At 48.2% G+C, this 19,896-nt stretch overlaps 1 long non-coding RNA gene across 4 annotated transcripts in view; it reads left to right on the top strand.

The window, feature by feature from the left end:
• ZNRF1 overlaps positions 13,359-19,896 on the top strand; it is a 113,153-nt gene continuing 106,615 nt past the window's right edge. For 3 of the 4 annotated variants that reach the window (XR_002344499.1, XR_002344498.1, XR_002344497.1), the window contains exon 1: positions 13,359-14,437. This is a non-coding gene — a long non-coding RNA (zinc and ring finger 1). The remainder of the gene's footprint in view (positions 14,438-19,896) is intronic. The other variant, XR_002344496.1, reaches the window with a different exon arrangement.

The following is a 19,896-nucleotide window of genomic DNA, read 5'->3' as shown; positions in this document are numbered from 1 at the left end:
TTGGCTGACCCAAACACTGGCTCCACCCCCTCTTCCCGGATCCTCCAATTGTGGCACGGCGCCTGCCCCCCGAAAAAGGTACGACCCCCTTCACTCCGTCACGGCGTGGGTCACTTTCGCCCCTCGCGGCTGCGGATACCGCCCCCCCCCCTGCCGCGAGCTCTGCCGGGAGTTGTAGTCCAAAGTATGGACAACCGGGGAAGAGCTTGCAGGTTAGAGTTTGGCCGAGGGGAGGTGCGTGTTTTTCCAATCCGTCTCCTCGACGGTGTCAATGGCAAGGCCCAGACTGCATAAAAACCAAAGCTGAGCATTAGTGCAAACCAATGATTATCTCTTACCTCGAAGCCTGGCGCAAAGGCATTGAAAAGGGTAAATGCGCGATTCAATACAGTTTTATACAGTACAGCAGCGCCAGCTAAAATGTCTAGGGACCTGGGGGAGGGGGGTCTACGAAGGCAAAAAATGTCACTGTTATACTAAGAAGTTATTTGCTTTTTTCTTTTTCCTTCACAAATGCACAGTGTTTTTCACAGGTTAGTTACTACTTTTTTTTTTTTTTTTTTTTTTTTTTTGGTCTTTTTGCTATTTCTTGGGCCGCTCCCGCGGCATATGGAGGTTACCAGGCTAGGGGTCGAATTGGAGCTGTAGACGCCGGCCTACGCCAGAGCCACAGCAACGCGGGATCCGAGCCGCGTCTGCAACCTACACCACAGCTCACGGCAACGCCGGATCTTTAACCCACTGAGCAAGGCCAGGGATTGAACCCTCAACCTCGTGGTTCCTAGTCAGATTCGTTAACCACTGCGCCACGACGGGAACTCCTTAATACACATTTGTAACAGATTGAATGTAGAAGCAGGTGTGAAAATCTAGGATTTTTCTCTTAAGCCAATCATTAAAGAAAGTTGCCACTGTTCCCACTAAAGCTGTTTTGTTTTGGAAAATAAAGTTACTTTTCATTTACAAAATGTATTGTTAATGTTAACGCTCATTGACGTGTAAATTAATTTTTTTTTTGTCTTTTGTCCTTTTAGGGCCACACCCACAGCATATGGAGGTTCCCAGGCTAGGGGTCTAATTGGACCTGTTAGCTACGCCACAGCCACAGCCACACCACATCCGAGCCACGTCTGCAACCTACACCACAGCTCACGGCAACACCAGATCCTTAACCCACTGAGGGAGGCTAGGATCGAACCTGCAACCTCATGGTTCCCAGTAGGATTCGTTTCTGCTGCGCCACCACAGGAATGCCAAAATTTTTTAATTATTAGTGTTAATATCTGATGAACTAGACATAAAAGTTTGGGGGGATCATTAATAATTTTCAAGAGTGTAAAGGGGGAGTTCCCAGGTGGCACAGTGGGTTAAGGATCACTGCTGTGGCTCAGATTCCATCCCTGGCCCTTGGAACTTCCATGCCATGGGCCCAGCCAAAAACTAAAACCAAAAAAAAAAGTGCAAAGGGGACCTGAGATCAAAAAGTTGGAAAACCGCTATGCTAATACAGGGAATGGCCACTAAGTTCTCTTCCTCAGCTCCAACCTCTGAAATCCTGGGCTTAACTGGTTTAGCCTCAGTTTCTCTACAGAAGGAGAAAATTCATTTGGTTGTCCTAAGGAGTTAACCATTAACCACAAGGCCTGGAATATAACCAATCCTCAAGTGTAAACTGTCCCTATTGGGTTTTTTTGGTGGCCTACACCAGGCTCCAAGCTGCATCTGCGACCTACACCACAGCTCACGGCAATGCCAGATCCTTAACCCACTGAGCGAGGCCAGGGGTTAAACCCACATCCTCATGGATACCAGTCAGGGTTCATAACCAGCTAAGCCACAACTTACTGTTGTGTTTATATTAATGCTGCTTTTACATGCAAGCCATTGCATGAATAGAGATAAGAAGCCTTCCATTCCCTCCTGGAGAGTTGGAAACAATGGGAAACAGATTTGTCAACAGGTTAGGGTGACCAACCGTGGAAACTGCTCGGTATGGGCAAATGGGGCAGTCGGTCACTGTACAACAGGCATACAGTTGGCAGAATTATGTTTTATAAAAGCAATGTAGGGAGTTCCTGTCGTGGCTCGGTGTCTAACGAATCCGACTAGGAACCATGAAGTTGAGGGTTCGATCCCTGGCCTTGCTCAGTGGGTTAAGGATCCAGCGTTGCCGTGAGCTGTGGTGTAGGTTGCAGACGCAGCTCGGATCCCACGTTGCTGTGGCTGTGGCGTAGGCTGGCGGCTACAGCTCCAATTCGACCCCTAGCCTGGAAACCTCCATATGCCACAGGAGCAGGCCAAGAAAATGGCAGAAAGACAAAAAAAAAAAACAAAAAAAAAATTATTAAAAGCAAGTAGGAGTTCCCGTCGTGGCACAGTGGTTAACGAATCCGACTAGGAACCATGAGGTTGCGGGTTCGGTCCCTGCCCTTGTTCAGTGTGTTAACGATCTGGCGTTGCCATGAGCTGTGGTGTAGGTCAAAGACGCAGCTCGGATCCCAAGTGGCTGTGGCTGTGGTGTAGGCTGGCAGCTACAGCTCCAATTATACCCCTAGCCTGGGAACCTGCATATGCCACGGGAATGGCCCAAGAAATGGCAAAAGGACAAAAAAAAAAAAAAAAAAAAGGCAATGTATCAGGAGAGAACAGCCTAAATGGGACACCTGACATGACATTCTGAAGACAGTGACATCTGGGCTTTTCAATATGACATTAGGATTTTTTTTTTTTTTTTTTTTGTCTTTTTAGGTCCACACCCGTGGCATGTGGAGGTTCCCAGGCTCAGGGTCTAATCAGAGCTGTTACCCTGAGCAAGGCCAGGGATCGAACCTGCTACCTCGTGGTTCCTAGTCATGTTCAATTCTGCTGCACCATGACGGGAACTCTAACATTTGGATTTTTGATACAGTACACTATCAAAAAAATGCTTCAGGAGTTCCCGTCGTGGCTCAGTGGTTAACGAATCTGACTAGGAACCATGAGGTTGTGGGTTCGATCCCTGGCCTTGCTTAGTGAGTTAAGGATCCGGCGTTGCCGTGAGCTGTGTGGTGTAGGTGGAAGACGCAACTCAGATCCCGCGTTGCTGTGGCTCTGGTGTAGGCCAGTGGCTACAGCTCCGATTAGATCCCTAGCCTGGGAACCTCCACATGCCTCGGGAGTGACCCTAGAAAAAAATAGAAAAAAAGACAAAACCAAAAAAAAAAAAGAAAAAAAAAAGTGCTTCAGCACTAAAAAGCCTGAGGAGCAGGATGCGTTCCAAAGACATAAAGCAGTTCCCCAATTAGCACTCTTGACCCTGTGCCTCTTTCTCTCCTTCAAAATGCATATCACTCAATACTTGTTTATTTCATATTTTCATAAACACATTTATTTCATATTTCATATTTTCTAGCTTCAGAAGGACAGGGACCAGGTCTGTTTTATTCAGCCCTGCATGGTGACGCACAGACAAGGTGTCTGTGAATATGAATATTTGTCTAAAAAGCACATGTCATGTCCCCATAGTGCTTTCTAGATCAAAAGAATGCTTTCTTTTTTTTTTTTTTTTTGGTCTTTTTGCCTTCTCTAGGGCCGCTCCTGCGGCATATGGAGGTTCCCAGGCTAGGGGTCTAATCGGAGCTGTAGCCTCTAGCCTATGCAACCTCATGGTTCCTAGTCAGATTCGTTAACCACTGAGCCACGACGGGAATTCCAAAAGGATGCTTTCTGTGAAACCAAAAGCAATTTCTAAAACTATTCAAGGTCTTTACTTGTAATTCTTCACACCCAGAAAGAAACCCAGAATTACCAAGTTTTCCCTAAAATCTGCTGGCTCTCTTTCTCATTCACCTATCAGTTATTCTCACATGACCATAGCCCTTAAAAATCTCCTCCAGTCCTGGAGTCCAGTTCCACACTCGTGAATTGGCCTTTCTTCCTTCCTTCCAGTTTCCTCCCAATTCTCCATCAAAAAGGCTAAAGACTGCTCTGAAGAGGAGGGCCCCAGCTCGGAGACCAGGAAGGGGAAACTCTTGGCAAGCCAGGTTTGAGGGCAGGGAGATAGAAAGATAAAGACTGCTTTCTAGAAATTCCCACCGTGGCACAGTGGAAATGAATCTAAATGGTAACCATGAGGTTGCAGGTTTGATCCCTGGCCTTGCTCAGTGGGTTAAGGATCTGGCATTGCCGTGAGCTGTGGTATAGATCGCAGACGCGGCTTGGATCTGGCGTTGCTGTGGCTCTGGAGTAGGCCAGCAGCTGTAGCTCCGATTTGATCTCTAGCCTGAGAATCTCTATGTGCCGCGAGTTTGGGTCTAAAAAGAAAAAGCACAAAGAAAAAAAAAAGGCTACTTTCTAGGCATGCTCATGCTGCTATGTAGGAATAAATGAATTAATTCTTCTAACATGTCATAATCTTACTTGTCTACTGATTAGGACACAGTAGGTGCTCAATAAATATGCACTGAATGAGTGATTAGCAGATAGTAAGTATAGCTGTCACTTAGGGTAGATGACAGGCTATAACGAAGCATAACTGAAAAAGCTGGAAAGGTCTAGTTTAGAAGGGCTCTGCTTGGGTGTTGAAGTTTCGGGATTTATTTAGCCATGCTCATGGCATGAGGAGGGTCCCAGGCTAGGGACTGAACCCGAGCCGCAGCTGCGACTGGAGCCACAGCAGTGACAATGCCACATCCTTAATCCACTGCACCCTAAGGCAACTCCTAGGCGTTGAAGTTTTCTTTTGGGCATAGACAGAGACATTTCCAAGCTCTCTGTCTGTCCCTGTATAGCTAAGACCAGCAGGACTGCCTCTGCCTGAGCATTTCTGCAGCCCTCCCCCACTCCCACCTCTTTAGTTCCTTTTTGTCTATTTCTCAAACTCTGCTTGTCATGGTTATTAGGCACAGAAGGTACTTTGGGTTTCAAGTCCTCTCTGCTCTCTGTTCTCCCAATTTTCTTTCTTCTTTTTTTTGTTTTTGGTTTCTTATTTTTGTTTTTGTTTTGTGTATGTGTGCTTTTGGCCACACCCACAGCATGCAGAAGTTCCCAGGCCAGGAATCAACCTGGGCCACAGCAGTTGCCCGAGCCATAGCAGTAACAATGCCAGGTTCTTAATCCACTAGGCCACCAGGGAACTCCCTAATGTTTTCTTTCTTGAATGTGAAAAAGGCCAAGTAGAATTTTCGAGAGAGGGAGTGTGTGCACCTTGCCAATTGCCTCCTCAGGCCTTTCCATCTCCCACCCAAGCTACCACCATGAAAGAGGACGAAGCTGGAGAGTTCTCCTTGTGGCTCAGCAGTAATGAACCCAACTAGTATCCATGAGGACAAGGGTTTGATCCCTGGCCTCACCCAGTGCGTTAAGGATCCAGCATTGCCATGAACTGTGGTGTAGGTCGAAGATGTCGTTCTGATCTGAACCCTAGCCTTGGAATTTCCATATGCCGCGGGTGCGGCCCTTAAAAAAAAAAAGCAGAGGAGGGATCTGGAGCCAAGTCCAGAGTTTTCATCTTGCTCTTCACTGCTGTGCTCCCCTGAGATCCGCATAGGAATATCTTGTCTGAGTCAGAGACTGGGGATTGCTCGGGGAGGGGTCCCCTTGTCAAGCAGACCTCTACTTGCTGACAAGGCCACAGCGCCCTTATCACCAAACAATGCCTTCTCAGAAGGTCGCTTGCTAGCCAAGCCACAGGAAGGCAGGGTAAATGGCCAACCCAGAAATCCAGGGCTCTGGCTGGCTCTTATCAGCCACTAGCCTTGCAAGTTTGAGCACCATTCTTTATCTTTCTGGTGCTGTTCCCTCTTAGGCAGAACATGGTGTTCGGTGACCCCTCAGCCCCTCTGCATCCGAGAATCTTGGAATCCTGCCCTGGGCTCTGCCAGTAACTTCCTTTCCTCATCTATCAACAAATATTTGTGGATGTGGCCACATGCTCCTGTCCTTTGCTACAGGCATTTGGTTGGTCATTACCCTGGCTTTCTTTTCTTTTTGTCTTTTTGCCTTTTCTAGAGCCTCTTCCCGCTGCATATGGAGGTTTCCAGGCTAGGGGTCGAATTGGAGCTACTGCTGCCGGCCTACACCACAGCCACAGCAACAGCAACACGGGATCCGAGTGAGTCTGTGACCTACACCACAGCTCACGGTAACGCCGGATCCTTAACCCACGGAGCAAGACCAGGGATCGAACCCGCAACCTTATGGTTCCTAGTCGGATTGGTTAACCACTGAGCCACAACGGGGAACTCCTACCTGGCTTTCTCTATTTAAGTTTCTCTTTTCAAGCGAAACAATAAAAATGTGAAGAGCTTTGAGAGGCTAAGGAGGAAGTTTTTCACTTGGAGGTGCTTGTCTACCCAGAGAGGCCATGGGAAACCAGCCCCTCCCTCTGTTCATGGACACAGAGCAGAGGCCCCAGGTTTCTCCAGGCTGCCCAAGAATAGGCCCTAACAAGCCATTTCTCTCCATTTCTGAACCCTTCAAGCCACAGGCTTACTTTCTTCCAGATGGTGTTCAAAACTGGGTTTTTGCAGCATTGTTATGCACTCACATTGCAAATGCAAATGGCTTCAGCAATGCTGATGTTTTAGAAATGAGGTGTAGTTGATTTACAGTATTCTTATAAGTTTCAGGGAGTTCCTGTTGTGGCCCAGCGGGTTAGGAACCTGACTAGTATCTATGAGGATGAGGGTTTGATTCCTGGCCTTGCTTAGCAGGTCACAGATCATCTTGTGTTGCTGTCAGCTGTGGTGTAGGTTGTAGACATGGTTCGGATCTGGCATTGCTGTGGCTGTGGTGTAGGCCAGCAGCTGCAACTCCAATTCAAGCCCCAGGCTGGGAACCTCCCTATGCTGCAGGTGTGGCCCTTATAACCAAAAAAAAAAAAAAAAAAAAAGAAGTTTCAGGTAAACACCACAGTGAATCACATTCCCCCCCAAGCCCCCCCACACCCACCCCTGGCTGCACCTGTGGGAAATTCCGGGACGGGGACTGAATCTGAGCCACAGTTGTGACCTACGCCACAGCTGCACCAATACTTGATTCTTAACCCACTGGGCCACAGCGGGAACTCCCTGAATCACAATTTTAAAAAGTTATATTTCTTCTGGAGTTATTATAAATATTGGCTATAGGCAATGCTGGTTTTATCAGCTCTTTCTCCTGATTCTTTTGGTTGGTGGGTCACTGATTTATTGACCCTGTTTCACAGCTGAAGGAGAGCCAGGAAGCGGCTTGAGGGTCTGTGAGAGCATGAAGATAAATAAAACAGAGATCCCAATTCTAGCTGGGGCCTTTCTTTCTTTCTTTCTTTCTTTTTTTTTTTTCTCTTTTATCTTTTTAGGATGGCACCCACAGCTCATGGAGGTTCCCAGGCTAGGGGTCTCATCGGAGCTGTAGACGCCGGCCTATGTCTGGGGCCATTCTTGAATCTGGTATCTTTTTGCACCAAGAGCCTCCAAAATTTCCACTCTCTCCAGACCCATTAACTTTAAACCAAGAAACCGTGGGAGAAAATTGGAGCAAAATACATGCTGGACTCTTGATGCAACGCACAACAAAACGAAACTAATCTGAGGCTTCTGGTCTCCGTGGATGTCTGTTGCTCAGCTGTGAGTCATTCTCTTTAAGATGTAAAGGATAGAATCAAGTTACTGAATGAAGAACTTCCCCTGTTCTGTGTTTTCATATTTTCATTTCAGGGGGAAAATTATCATTTGAATAAATATACAGGAAGATAACAAGGGCATTGCCTGAAGACTGCCATTCTGTGTCCCACAGGCCGCCTGAGCTTAGAATCATCGCATTACAGTAAGCAAGGACCTCCCTGTCTCAGATCAGGTTCTCAACTATTTAGCGGAGCCAGATGTGAGAGAGACTGGCTTATGATAACCAGTAGACTGGAATATAAAACTTAAGGGCAAATTATTAACTCATAAAAAGAAATTGAGCTGTTAAGCGGATCTCATCTTTTTCACCCCATAGGAAAGCATAGAGGGAAGAGGAAATTGTCATGCAAAGATTCTTTGATGAGCATGTTCACTGTAAAGCTTAGAAGTCCAATTTTGCTCCCTCCAGCTGTGTGGCTTTTTAATGTACACGTATATACCTCTATATCTTTATCTGTCTCTCTCTGTTTAAATTTACTTGGCTCAGGAGTTCCCACTGTGGTGCCGTGTCTCTGCAACATCAGGATGCAAGTTGGATTCCCAGCCCTGCAGTGGGTTTGGTTGCAACTATAGCTCAGTTCTGCTCCCTGGCCCAGGAACTCCATGTGCCGCAGGGCAGCCGAAAAAGAAAAAAAAAAAAAAAAAAAAAGTACTTTTCTCAAAGAGGCAAAACACAAAAAGGCCTATAATGAAATGAAACATTTCTCATCCACCCTGTCACCAGCGCTCCAGTTCTTTGCCCACTCCCCAAGGAACTACCTTATGTTGTTTCATATTTCCATCCAGTATCTCTATGAATATATAAACTGAGAAAAATATAGATCTCTATTTGGGGAGAGGATAAGTCTCTTAATTTTTCAAGTTGGCATCTTAAGTCTCATTGATCATTGGCCTTATTAATCATATTTTTTTGGGCCACATCCACAGCATGCGGAGTTTTCTGGGCCAGGGATTGAACCCTCTCCACAGCAGTGACCTGAGCCACAACAGTGACAATGCCGGATCCTTAACCCACGAGGCCACCAGGGAACTCCTAATTACTATTATTTTTGATGATAATGAATTGATCAAGCTTCCCACAGCTCCTCAGCCCCTCAGGATATGGTCATGCTTCCTTCGGTGGCTCCCAGGACCCCTTTCTCAGTTCCTGAGGACAAGCTTCCTCTTTGCCTCTCAGGTCTTCTCATTGCAGCTCCATTGCATCTTTCAGATCCTTTCCGATGCCATGTTCTCTAGGCCTTTGAATGTGCTGTTCCCGTTACATGGAACATTTTTCTCTGCCTAAAACACAGCTAATCCCTCTCCCAATGCCAAGGTCCCTGGCCGATCTACTCACCTTCTAGGTCTTGCCTTGGAATCATTGTGTTTGTGCAAGTCTCCCTTCATCAGCCCCATAGTCTTGCACACTCATAGCCCTCAATCATTCATTCATTTCATGGACATTGTGTCACCTATGTGCCAGGCACTGTTCTGGGTTTATCTGCTCCACTGAATTGTCACTGCCTGGTTCATACTTATATGTGTTATTGCACTGTAATTCACATACCATAAAATTCACCCTTTTCTGTGTGTAATTCAGTGGTTTGTGTGTTTATATGTATATTTACAAGTTTGTACAGCCAACACCATCATCTAATTCCAGTACATTTTTCATCACTCCAAAAAGAAACCCATTAGCGATCATTCTCCCTTCTCCCCTCCTCCCAGGCTTTCTTTCTGTCTGAATGGATTTGCCTATTCTGGACAATTCTTATAAGTGGAATCAGACCATATATGGTCTTTTGTGATTGGCTTCTTTTACTGAGTGTTTTCAAGGTTCATTCACGTTGCAGCATATATCAGCACTTTATTCTATTTGTGGCTGAATAATAGTCCTTTGTATGGATGTACCACGTTTACTTTATCCATTCATCAGTTGACTAACCTTTAGGTTAGTGTTTCTTCTAAAGCCCTGTGAGAACAAGACTCCATATATCTCATGATTGTATCCCAGAACCTAGTGTAGTGTCTGGCACTTATTAAAAATTCATATTTTGGAGTTCCATAGTGGCACAGTTGAAATGAATGCGACTAGGAAACACGAGGTTGCGGGTTCAATGCCTGGCCTTGCTCAGTGGGTTAAGGATCTGGCATTGCCGTGAGCTGTGGTGTAGGTCGCAGACATGGCTCGGATCCTGTGTTGCTGTGGCTCTGGCACAGGCTGGTGGCTGTAGCTCTGATTTGACTTCTAGCCTGGGAACCTCCATATGCTGCAGGGGCGCCCTAAAAAGACTGAAAAAAAAAAAAAAAGAAATTCATGCTTTGTTCAACATTAAAAAAAATTTTTTTTTGGCCATGCCCGTGGCAAGTGGAAGTTCCTGGGTCAGGGATTGAACCCATACCTTAGCAGTCTTCCAAGCTACTGCAGTGATATTGGTGAATACTGAACCTGCTGTGCCACAAGGGAACTCCAGAATTCAATTTTTTTTTTTTGTCTTTTTTTTTTTTTGCCGTTTCTGCATATGGAGGTTCCCAGGCTAGGGGTCAAATCTCAGCCTACGCCAGAGCCACAGCAACACAGGATCCGAGCTGCGGCTGCGACCTACACCACAGCCCACGGCAACGCCGGATCCTTAATCCACTGAGCAAGGCCAGGGATCGAACCTGCAACTTCATGGTTCCTAGTCAGATTCGTTAACCACTGCACCATGATGGGAACTCCAGAATTCAATATTTTTTAAAAAGTGTTGAATGAATAATAAATCAAAAGCTAGTTAGTTACAATATTGGTTACAATATTTATTGATTGTGTATTTGTCTCCCCAATAGAGATCTGTCAATGGATCTAGTAACCTCTTCTGCACAGTTCTGAACTTTCCCTCTTCTTTTTTTTTTTTTGTCCTTTTAGGGCCACACCCACGGCATATGGAGGGTCCCAGGATAGGGGTTGAATCAGAGCTGCAGCTACTGGCCTATGCCATAGCCACAGCAATGCCAGATCTGAGCCACGTCTGTGATCTACACCATAGCTCACGGTAATGCCAGATCCTTAACCCACTAAGCAAGGCCAGGGTTGGAACCTGCAACCTCATGGATACTAGTCAGATGCGTTTCTGCTGAGCCATGGCGAGAACTCCCTCCATTTTCTTTCTTCAGGGAGGAAGTTGGGTTAAACTTAAACTTTCTTGTTTTTCTTCTGATGACTCATTTGGATCTTAGGTGTACACAAGTTCCCCATATAGGCACCCACAGATAAATTCCTGGGTATTAAAACATCTTTTTCCTATGTTATTTCTCATTCAGAAATCTCAACTTTGTTCTACAGGGCTTTTTGCTCACCTCCAAGCACTCCCTGCTTGAAAAAAGCCTCTCTCCTCCTTCCTGTTTCTTTTTTTTTTGTCTTTTTGCTATTTTGTTTGGGCCGCTCCCGCGGCATATGGAGGTTCCCAGGCTAGGGGTCGAATCGGAGCTGTAGCCCCCGGCCTACGCCAGAGTCACAGCAACGCAGGATCCAAGCCACGTCTGTGACCTACACCACAGCTCACGGCAACGCTGGATCGTTAACCCACTGAGCAAGGCCAGGGACCGAACCTGAAACCTTATGGTTCCTAATCGGATTCATTAACCACTGCGCCACGACGGGAACTCCCTCCTTCCTGTTTCTTTCCAAGCTGGTCCTACGGGGGCAATTAATACCTATGATGGACCAACCTTTCTTTCTTTCTTTTTTTTTTTTTTTTTTGGCTTTTGTCTTTTTAGGGCCGCACCTGCAGCACATAGTTTCCCAGGCTAGGGGTCTAATCAGAGCTACAGCTGTCGGCCTACGCCACAGCAACACGGGATCCAAGTCACGTCTGCAACCTACACCTGAGCTCAACACGACGCTGGATCCTTAACCCACTGGGTGAGGCCAGGGATCAAACCCGCATCCTCATGGATGCTAGTCAGGTTTGTTAACCACTGAACCAAATGGGAACCTCAAGACCAACCTTTCTTTTACTGGTTTTCTTTCAATATTTCTTTACACCTTGTTTCGACTCTTTTTTTTTTTTTTTTCTTTTCTGGACTGCACATGTGACATATGGAAGTGCCCAGGCTAGGGGTCAAATCAGAGCTGCAGCTGCCGGCCTATGCCATAAGCCACAGCAACGTGGGATCCAAGCTGAGTCTGTGACCTACATCACAGATCACAGCAAAGCCAGATCCTTAACCCACTGAGTGAGGCCAGTGATCCAACCGGCATCCTCATGGTTCCTAGTCAGATTCGTAACCTGCTGAGGCACAAAGGGAACTCCCTTGTTTTGACTCCTTGATTGGGAAATATCTGGGGGACATTTAGAGCAAGGAAGTCAGGCCAGGAACTAAATGATGCTCATAGCCAGCACTCAGCATTTGATAGATACTGAGCTTTCCCTGTAGCGCAAACAGGATCCATGGCTGCACTGGCGGCTTTGCAGCTATGTGTGTGGGGTGTGTGGATTCAAGCCCCTGCCCCCAGCAATGGGTTAAGGATCCAACATTACTGTAGCTGTGGCATAGATTGCAACTCTGGCTCAGATTCAATCCCTGGTCCAGGAACTCCACACGCCACCCGTGGCCAAAAAAGAAAAGAAAAGAAAAGGTGCTGAATGAATGAATGAATGAATGTTAGTGAGAATAAGAGAGATTGCAAAATTCAGACTTGGTCAGCAAATCTTTATTGAGTACCGGCTCTGTGATAGACCCTGTGGTGCATGCCAAGATAAATGGTGAACAAAACAGGGGTCCCACCGTGAACTAGAGTGTTTCTAAAATCACTAGTTCTAGCTGTATTATTCCATCTCATGTCCATATCTTTTCACTTTTTATCATACATCTAATGATCATCAGAATCACATTTTAGCTAAGGAATCTATCCATTTGATTAAGGACAAAATAGAAAGTTCTGATCTACTGTCAGCAAAAACTGGAGTCACAAGGGCCCCGGTGCTCCATTTACCCCCAACAACTAAGAATTCCCCAAATGCTAAGTTTCCTGATTTTTTTTTTTTTTTTTTTTTTTTTTTTTTTTGCCTTCTCTAGGGCCGCTCCCGCGGCACATGGAGATTGCCAGACTAGGGGTGAAATCGGAGCTGTAGCCACCGGCCTACGCAGAACCACAGCAATACAGGATCCGAGCCGCGTCTGCGACCTACACCACAGCTCACGGCAATGCCAGATCCCTAACCCACTGAGCAAGGCCAGGAATCGAAGCCGCAACCTCATAGTTCTTAGTCGGATTCGTTAACCACTGCGCCACAGCGGGAACTCCTAAGTTTCCTGATTTTTAGGGGTTCTTGGATGAGGAACCTCAGATAGAACGCATAGCATGTCCACCAGAGGGTGCTGTGGGGGCAAATTTGCGCCGGGTGGGGAGCTTGACCGCTGACCCTCAGAGCCAGGTAGGCGTCTCGAGTAATTTTTTTTCTTCCTTGGGTTTCCTTCCCACCCCTGGAACCATGGCCGCCCCTCGCCCCCCAGGTAGGTTCCCTCCTTTCCCAGTAAGCGGCTACTTTCGGGGGCTTAAAGAGTGCTTGCTTTGAAAAGACGCCTAGCTTTTGGTCCCGACGCCCCATGGCTCAGGCCCCTCAGGTCAGGGCGGATTGGGTGGGTGGGACTTCTCGGGCGCCCGCGGCCTTGCGCCGCAGGGGCGGGGAAAGGGTTAACCCGGCGGGAGGGGGAGGGGGGAGGGGGCGCGGGCCGCGCCTGCGCTCTGCCGCCCTCCATTGTCTCCACGGCGGCGAGGAGCGCCGGAGAGCGCAGTCCCGGACCAAGCAGGGCGGCGCGGCTCGCCGGGAAGGCGGCGGCTGCTGGAGCGGGCGCGACGCGACGCTATCACCGCTTCCCGAGCTCTGTCTGGCCTCCCAGCGCCGCGGCCCTCCCGAGGCCTGGAGGGGTCCGGGCCGCCGTCCATGGTCGCGGCGTCCTGAGGCGGGGGACGCGCCCGGCGCCCCCAGCCCTCCTCCGCCTCCTGCTTTCGGGCGGGCGGCCTCCTCCGGCGCCTCCCTGCGCCCGCCCGCCTGCTCGCCCGCCGCCTCCCTCCCTCCTTCCCTGCGGCTCCCCCGGCTTTCGGGAACCCGGGGGCGGCCTGTGGCGCGCCGAGCCCGCGGCGGACTGCGCCTCTTTGGACCTTGAGGGGAAACATGCGTTTGGCTTGGATCGGTTTAAATTCTTAGTTTGGGATCCCCGCCCGCCTGCCTCTTCCGCCCCGCGGGTTTTCTTTTCTCTTTTTCTTTTTTTTTGTCCTTTTCCACCTCCCAGTCTCCTTTTTGACTCCCTCCCCCTTTATGCTCGCCCAACCCTCCCCCGGTTGCTGAGAAGTGGGGGAGGGTCTCGGCCTCCAGGTTCCCGCCCCACCGGGGCCCGGGCGAGCATGGGGGGCAAGCAGAGCACGGCGGCTCGTTCTCGGGGCCCCTTCCCTGGGGTCTCCACCGATGACAGCGCCGTGCCCCCGCCGGGAGGGGCGCCCCACTTTGGGCACTACCGGGCAGGCGGCGGGGCCATGGGGCTGCGCAGCCGCTCGGTCAGCTCGGTGGCGGGCATGGGCATGGACCCCAGCACGGCCGGGGGGGTGCCCTTTGGCCTCTACACCCCCGCCTCCCGGGGCACCGGCGACTCGGAGAGGGCGCCCGGCGGCGGAGGGTCGGCGTCCGACTCCACCTATGCCCACGGCAATGGTTACCAGGAGACGGGCGGCGGTCACCATAGAGACGGGATGCTGTACCTGGGCTCCCGAGCCTCGCTGGCGGATGCTCTACCTCTGCACATCGCACCCAGGTGGTTCAGCTCGCACAGTGGTGAGTCTGCGGGTGGTGGAGGCCTCGGAGGGTGGAGTTCAAGGGAGGGCGCGCCGGGGCGCCCCACACCTTCGCGCGCGTGCGGGGATTTGGAGGTGGAGTGCGCGACCTGAATCTGTCTTCCCTTTGATTCCCGAAGCCAAGGGATGAATGGGATCCCTACCCTATAGAAAAGAGGCTTCCTGAGAGGCTGCGGAGCTGGGCGTATTAGGACTTCAGGCGTTGGTTCACTTGTGGATGCTTATTCAAGTCCCATTCATTGGCATCCTCAGCCTCAGAGAGGTCTGGTCTGGCTTTATAGCAAGTCGGCCTGGGTGCTTCCTTTCTTTTCCTGCTGCATTGTGCTTGCCTTACCTGGAACAGAGAGAGGGGTCCAACTTGACCAAGCGATGTCTCCCAGACAAAGAGTGCGAAAAGAAAGAAAATTGGGGCCAAGTGATGTTTGGATTAGGACTCTTGATTTTGCTTGGAGAAGGGAGGGGGTGCCCAGTGTTGCCACCCTGCTGGAAATCTGTTTGAATTCTTTAAAACTGAGTGGCCACCAGGCTGTTGGCATTAGACAGGTGTGGCCTGCCGGGTGGAGGGCCCAGCCAAGGGAGCCTCCCTCACAGGCTTTGCGGGACCAGGGCTCTCGTTACCTGCGATGCGTGCAGTAGGCTTGTCTTAATGACTCTTGCATCCCTCCATCTTTTTTCTTCCCCTCCGTGCTAAGTGCTAGGCCTTCCAGGTATTCTGCATCTTTCTGTAACCAAGAGGTGGTATTTTATTGCCCGGCTGTTGACACATGTCAGGGGAAAGAAGGATTCAGAGAACCTGGATGAATTTATTTTTTGAACTTCTGGTGACTGGTCAGCTAAAAGCTGGAGGAGATTTTCCCAGGCTCTAACTAGCAGGGCAGAAAAGGCAGTGGCAGGAGCTTCTGGAGGAAAACAGGTCTGTCTGCTTAGCTAATCTGAAAAGCCAGGTTAGGCTTCTGAAAAATTGGTCGGAAGGGGTGTGGGGCCACTATTTACTAATTGGCACATTGGAGTGAAGAAGTTAACATCTTCAGACTCCTTTGAGAGATTTCAGGAAATTTAGATACCATGCTGAAGAGAGATTGCTTTATGGAGGATTTATCTGTTAGATCACTGTTCTAGCTATTGTGAAATACGGTAGATTTTTTTTATCTCTATTTCTGGAAACAGTCTTGATATTTTTTCAATTCTTTAAGCTAATTGTGAAATAGCTTGCGGGGAGAAATAGTGACGAATGTAAGGTTACACTTGAAAGTGGCTTTTAATTGCTAGGATGGAATTTTAATCCCTGAACAGACCTCTGGATATCATTGGAGCTTCTCTGACCTGCATCGAACTCTGCCCTGAATGAGACGCAGGGCATTTTCAAACATTTGCTCAGCTTTAGACCTCTTGGAATTAGTCATCTTTATTATAAAATTTGGTCCAGAAAGGGTCAGCTGTATTTTGAGTTGACTGTAGTTACGTTTTTAAAAGAACTGTCATTAGTGTCTGATTTTAAGCTGAAAAGGGCTGTAAGAAGGTCCTCAAAATTCACAGAATTTTGTGTGTTGCAGAACAAATGTAATCTTACAGAGATTTGTCTGGAGAAGGAGTTCTCTTTTTGCTTAAATTTGTCTGTCTCTTACTAGAAACTTCTTTTCCATGTTCAACCACCAGGTTCCATGCTGAAGTTATGAGCTTACGATTCGATTTCCAAAATTCAGACTCCTCAGCTGTAAGACCTCAATTTTTTTCTAGTCTGTTTGTAGTGAGGTTAGGAAGAGTCACTAACCAGGGACTATAGAAAAAGGTGGAGCACGTTCATCCTTTGGGGGATTAATATTAAAGTGGGGAGATGGTGCTGCTATTAATATTTTGGGTGATAAAGTCTTTAGTCTAACGCTCTACCAACTGAGCTCTTTGAGTTACTCTGGGTAACACAGTCTTTGTAGAACCGTCCCTTTCTTTTGTAGAGCATTGAACATACCTACCCCTGTGCACCAAATGCCCCCCAAATTTCCAAGTACTCTTGGTGGGGCTGGGGTATCACCTCATTGAGAACCACTGCCTTGGAGATCTGTTGTTTGGTTCACATAAAGTAATTAGTTTTTTTCTGTGCAGCTTGTTTCAGAGGAACTTTCATGTTTCCGCTCTTCTGCAATGATGGTTCTGTCTCACCTTCTGAAACAGGCCACGGGCTCTTCCTTCCAGGACATCCCTTTCCTCTCTTGTTCATTGCTTTTAAGAAGAGCAACTGGTTTCAGTTTTTGGAACCTTTGAATAAGGTCTGGGCAGTTTTCGATCTTGTATCCGAAGAGTAGAAGAGTAATGGTTTCAGTGCACCGTTGACCACATGCCTGGAAGTTGATGTGATGGTGTCGCTTACGTTTTCAAGGAGTTTTGGGGGTTCTTCATGGACCCAGGAAACCGTTTGCAGTGAAGTACCTCGGGGGGTTAAGTGTGCACAAGGCTTCCGCAAGGGGAGTGAGCAAGCAGATGTTGTGACAGGAGGTAGAATACTGGGGTCCCAGCTCTTGCTTGGAGGAGCTATGACCTTGGACAAGACACCTCACCTCTCTTGAGCCTTATCTTTGTTATTTTTAAAACACAAAGCCAGCCAGCCTGTACTGTTTGTTCCCCAAATCCTGTGAGGATACAGAGCAGTCGCATTTGCTTTCTCGCACCTTGTTCTTAACACTTCGCTCGGCTGTGACCCTTGCACACCTTGTTCCCTCAGCCTGGAAAGCTTTTCTTTCCATTCTGTGTTACACGGGTTGTCTTTTTTTTTTTTTTTTTTTTTTTTTGCATTTTAGGGCCCCACCCTCAGCCTATGGAAGTTCCCAGACTAGGCGTCAAATCAGAGCCACAGCTGGCGGCCACAGCTCCTCGGTATCAGAGCGGCAACTGCGACTTGCACCACAGCTCACGGCAATGCCGGATCCTTAACCCACTGAGCGAGGCCAGGGATCCAACCCACATCCTCATGGATGCTTCTCGGTTTCATTAACCCCTGATCCACGCCGGGAACTCCCATGGGTAGTCTTTTATGATCTGTGAGGACTCCACTTAAGTTTCTCCTCAGAGGCCACTCTTAAACATTGGCTCCCTCCTGTCAACCTCTTCAGTTACTTACCTGTTACCTTAATAGTACTTCACATACTTGATAAGTATATTATTTAGCAGTTTACTCTGTTTAATTCGACTAAGACTTCAGCTCTCTGAGAGCAAGATATGCCTCTTGGCCACTATTGTAACTCTGGCACTCTGTGTGCCGGCAGAAATATTTGTTGAGTGAATAACTGTGAGTGCCTTATGGCCATTATCTCCTTGAATTATCACTGTAACTCTACGAGGTAGAATGTTTTTATTCTCCTGTTTCGGGAGAGGACACTGAGATGTAGAGGGAGGTTAGGGAACCCACACAGGGCCAGGGATCTAGTAGGTGGCAGAGCCGGGATTGCAGCGCAGGTCTGTCAGTATCAGAATCCACCTGGTCTCTTAAGCATTACCCCCTCCTGCCTCTCATCCTAAAATGCAGGGGAACTGGGTAGCAGCCTGGAACTTGCACTGGCCTGCACATCAAGGAGGGCCAGACTCCTTTCTGGTTTAGGCTGCTGATTAACCGCCTGCCTTGTGACTTTGTGCAAGTGAGTGGTTTAGCCTCAGAGTCGTCATTTCTCCACCTGTAAGATGGAGATAACACCTGGCCTGTTTATCTTGCGGGTCGCTGTTGTGGTCTCATGAGATACTGTTTATGAAAGACAAATAACATACACATGGGAAGTGATGTTCTTTCAGGGGCTCTTCCATAGCGCTCTGCCTTCTTTCATCACCTCGGAATTGGCTGGGGAGAGAGATTGAGAATCGCGTGGCGTGAACTGTTCCCCCAAAATGGAAGCAGTGCTCGCTCCCGAAATCTGATCTGTATTAATGGGGCCCTTCTTAATAAGGAATCCCATTTGAGAAGAGCTGCTTTATAGAATCCGAGTAGAGTCTCTTCCTTCCCGCATTAAAATGCGTCTTGCTGGAAGGGGTTTAACTCCTGATGGTTTTCTGGGTGGTATTCTGGAGGTCTGGCTATCCTTTTGTAGTCCTGTTTATCTCAGACGACAGAATTCCAGATGTGGGAGGAAACATAAGAGGACCCACCAGGTTGGAAGGAGGAGGCTGCCTGGGTCCTCAGGTAAAATGGCTGGTCGTGAGGGTTTCCTTCCAGCTTCTTAGTCGTGTGTGTACACATGCGTGTTCAGAAAACTAAACTGTTCTCTCGTCACCAAACCATCAACTGGGGCTGATGGAATGTGACTTATGATGTCTTTGAACAAGCGAGCAGAATATCTCATGGGTTCTATTTTGCTGCCACTCTGGGGTTCTCAAGTGATTTAATTTTCTCTATTCTTAATTAGGGAGAGTTGCCGGTTCCTTTGGAGTGCATCAGAAAGCCTCTTTGTGCCTCTCTTCTAGGTGTGCTAGAGGGAATGGTCTTTATGTGGTTTCTGGAGAAGGAAAAGCGGTAAAGAGCATCATCGTCCCTGCCCCGCAAGTTCTTAATGAAGCCTTTTTTTAAAAAAAAAAGTCTGTAGAATTTTTAGTTGTCTCTTAGCATGAGGGCTTCTTTTCTTCCTTCCTTTCTTTCTTTTTTCTTTTTAGGGCCAAACCTGCGGCACATGGAAGTTCCCAGGCTAGGGGTTGCGGAGCTGCTGCTGCTGATCTGCACCACAGCCCCAGCAACGCAGAATCCAAGCCACATCTGCCATCTACACCCCAACTTGTGGCAATGCCGGATCCTTAACCCACTGAGCAAGGGCAGGATCGAACCCATATCCTCATGGGTACTAGTCGGGTTCTTAACCCATTGAGCCACAATGCCAACTTCCTTTTCTTTTTTTTGGCTGCACCTGTGGCATTTGGAAGTTCTTGGGTCAGGGATTGAACCTGCACCATAGCAGTGACTTGAGCTGCTGTAGTGACAACACCAGATCCTTAACCTGCTGCACCACAAGGGAACTCTGAGGGCCTATTTTCATGTCTTTTTTTTTTTTTTTTTTTTTTCCCCCCAGGGCCACACCTGTAGCATATGGAAGTTCCCCGGGTAGGGGTAGAACTAGAGCTACAGCTGCCAGCCTACGCCACAGCCACAGCAATGCAAGATCTGAGCCGTCTGTGACTCACAACACAGCTGATGGCAACGCCAGATCCTTAACCCACTGAGCAGGGCCGTGGTTTGAACCCTTGTCCTCCTGGTTACTAGCAGGTTCATTAACACGGAGCCACAACAGAACTCTGAAGATCACTTCTTAAAGGTTACAATGAATTCTTCCGCATTGGGGTTTGAAAGGTGTTGCAAGAAACAGTGGTTTCACTTTTTAAGTGTGTGTTTAATGGGATGTGTATATTTTGCCCTTAAACAAAGACACACCCCAGATAGGTCAGAAGGAAAACTCGGAGCCAACCCATTCT

The sequence above is a fragment of the Sus scrofa genome, chromosome 6, assembly GCF_000003025.6.
Source record: "Sus scrofa isolate TJ Tabasco breed Duroc chromosome 6, Sscrofa11.1, whole genome shotgun sequence".
Classification (NCBI taxonomy): domain Eukaryota; kingdom Metazoa; phylum Chordata; class Mammalia; order Artiodactyla; family Suidae; genus Sus; species Sus scrofa.
This window is presented reverse-complemented; position numbering and strand designations above follow the sequence as displayed.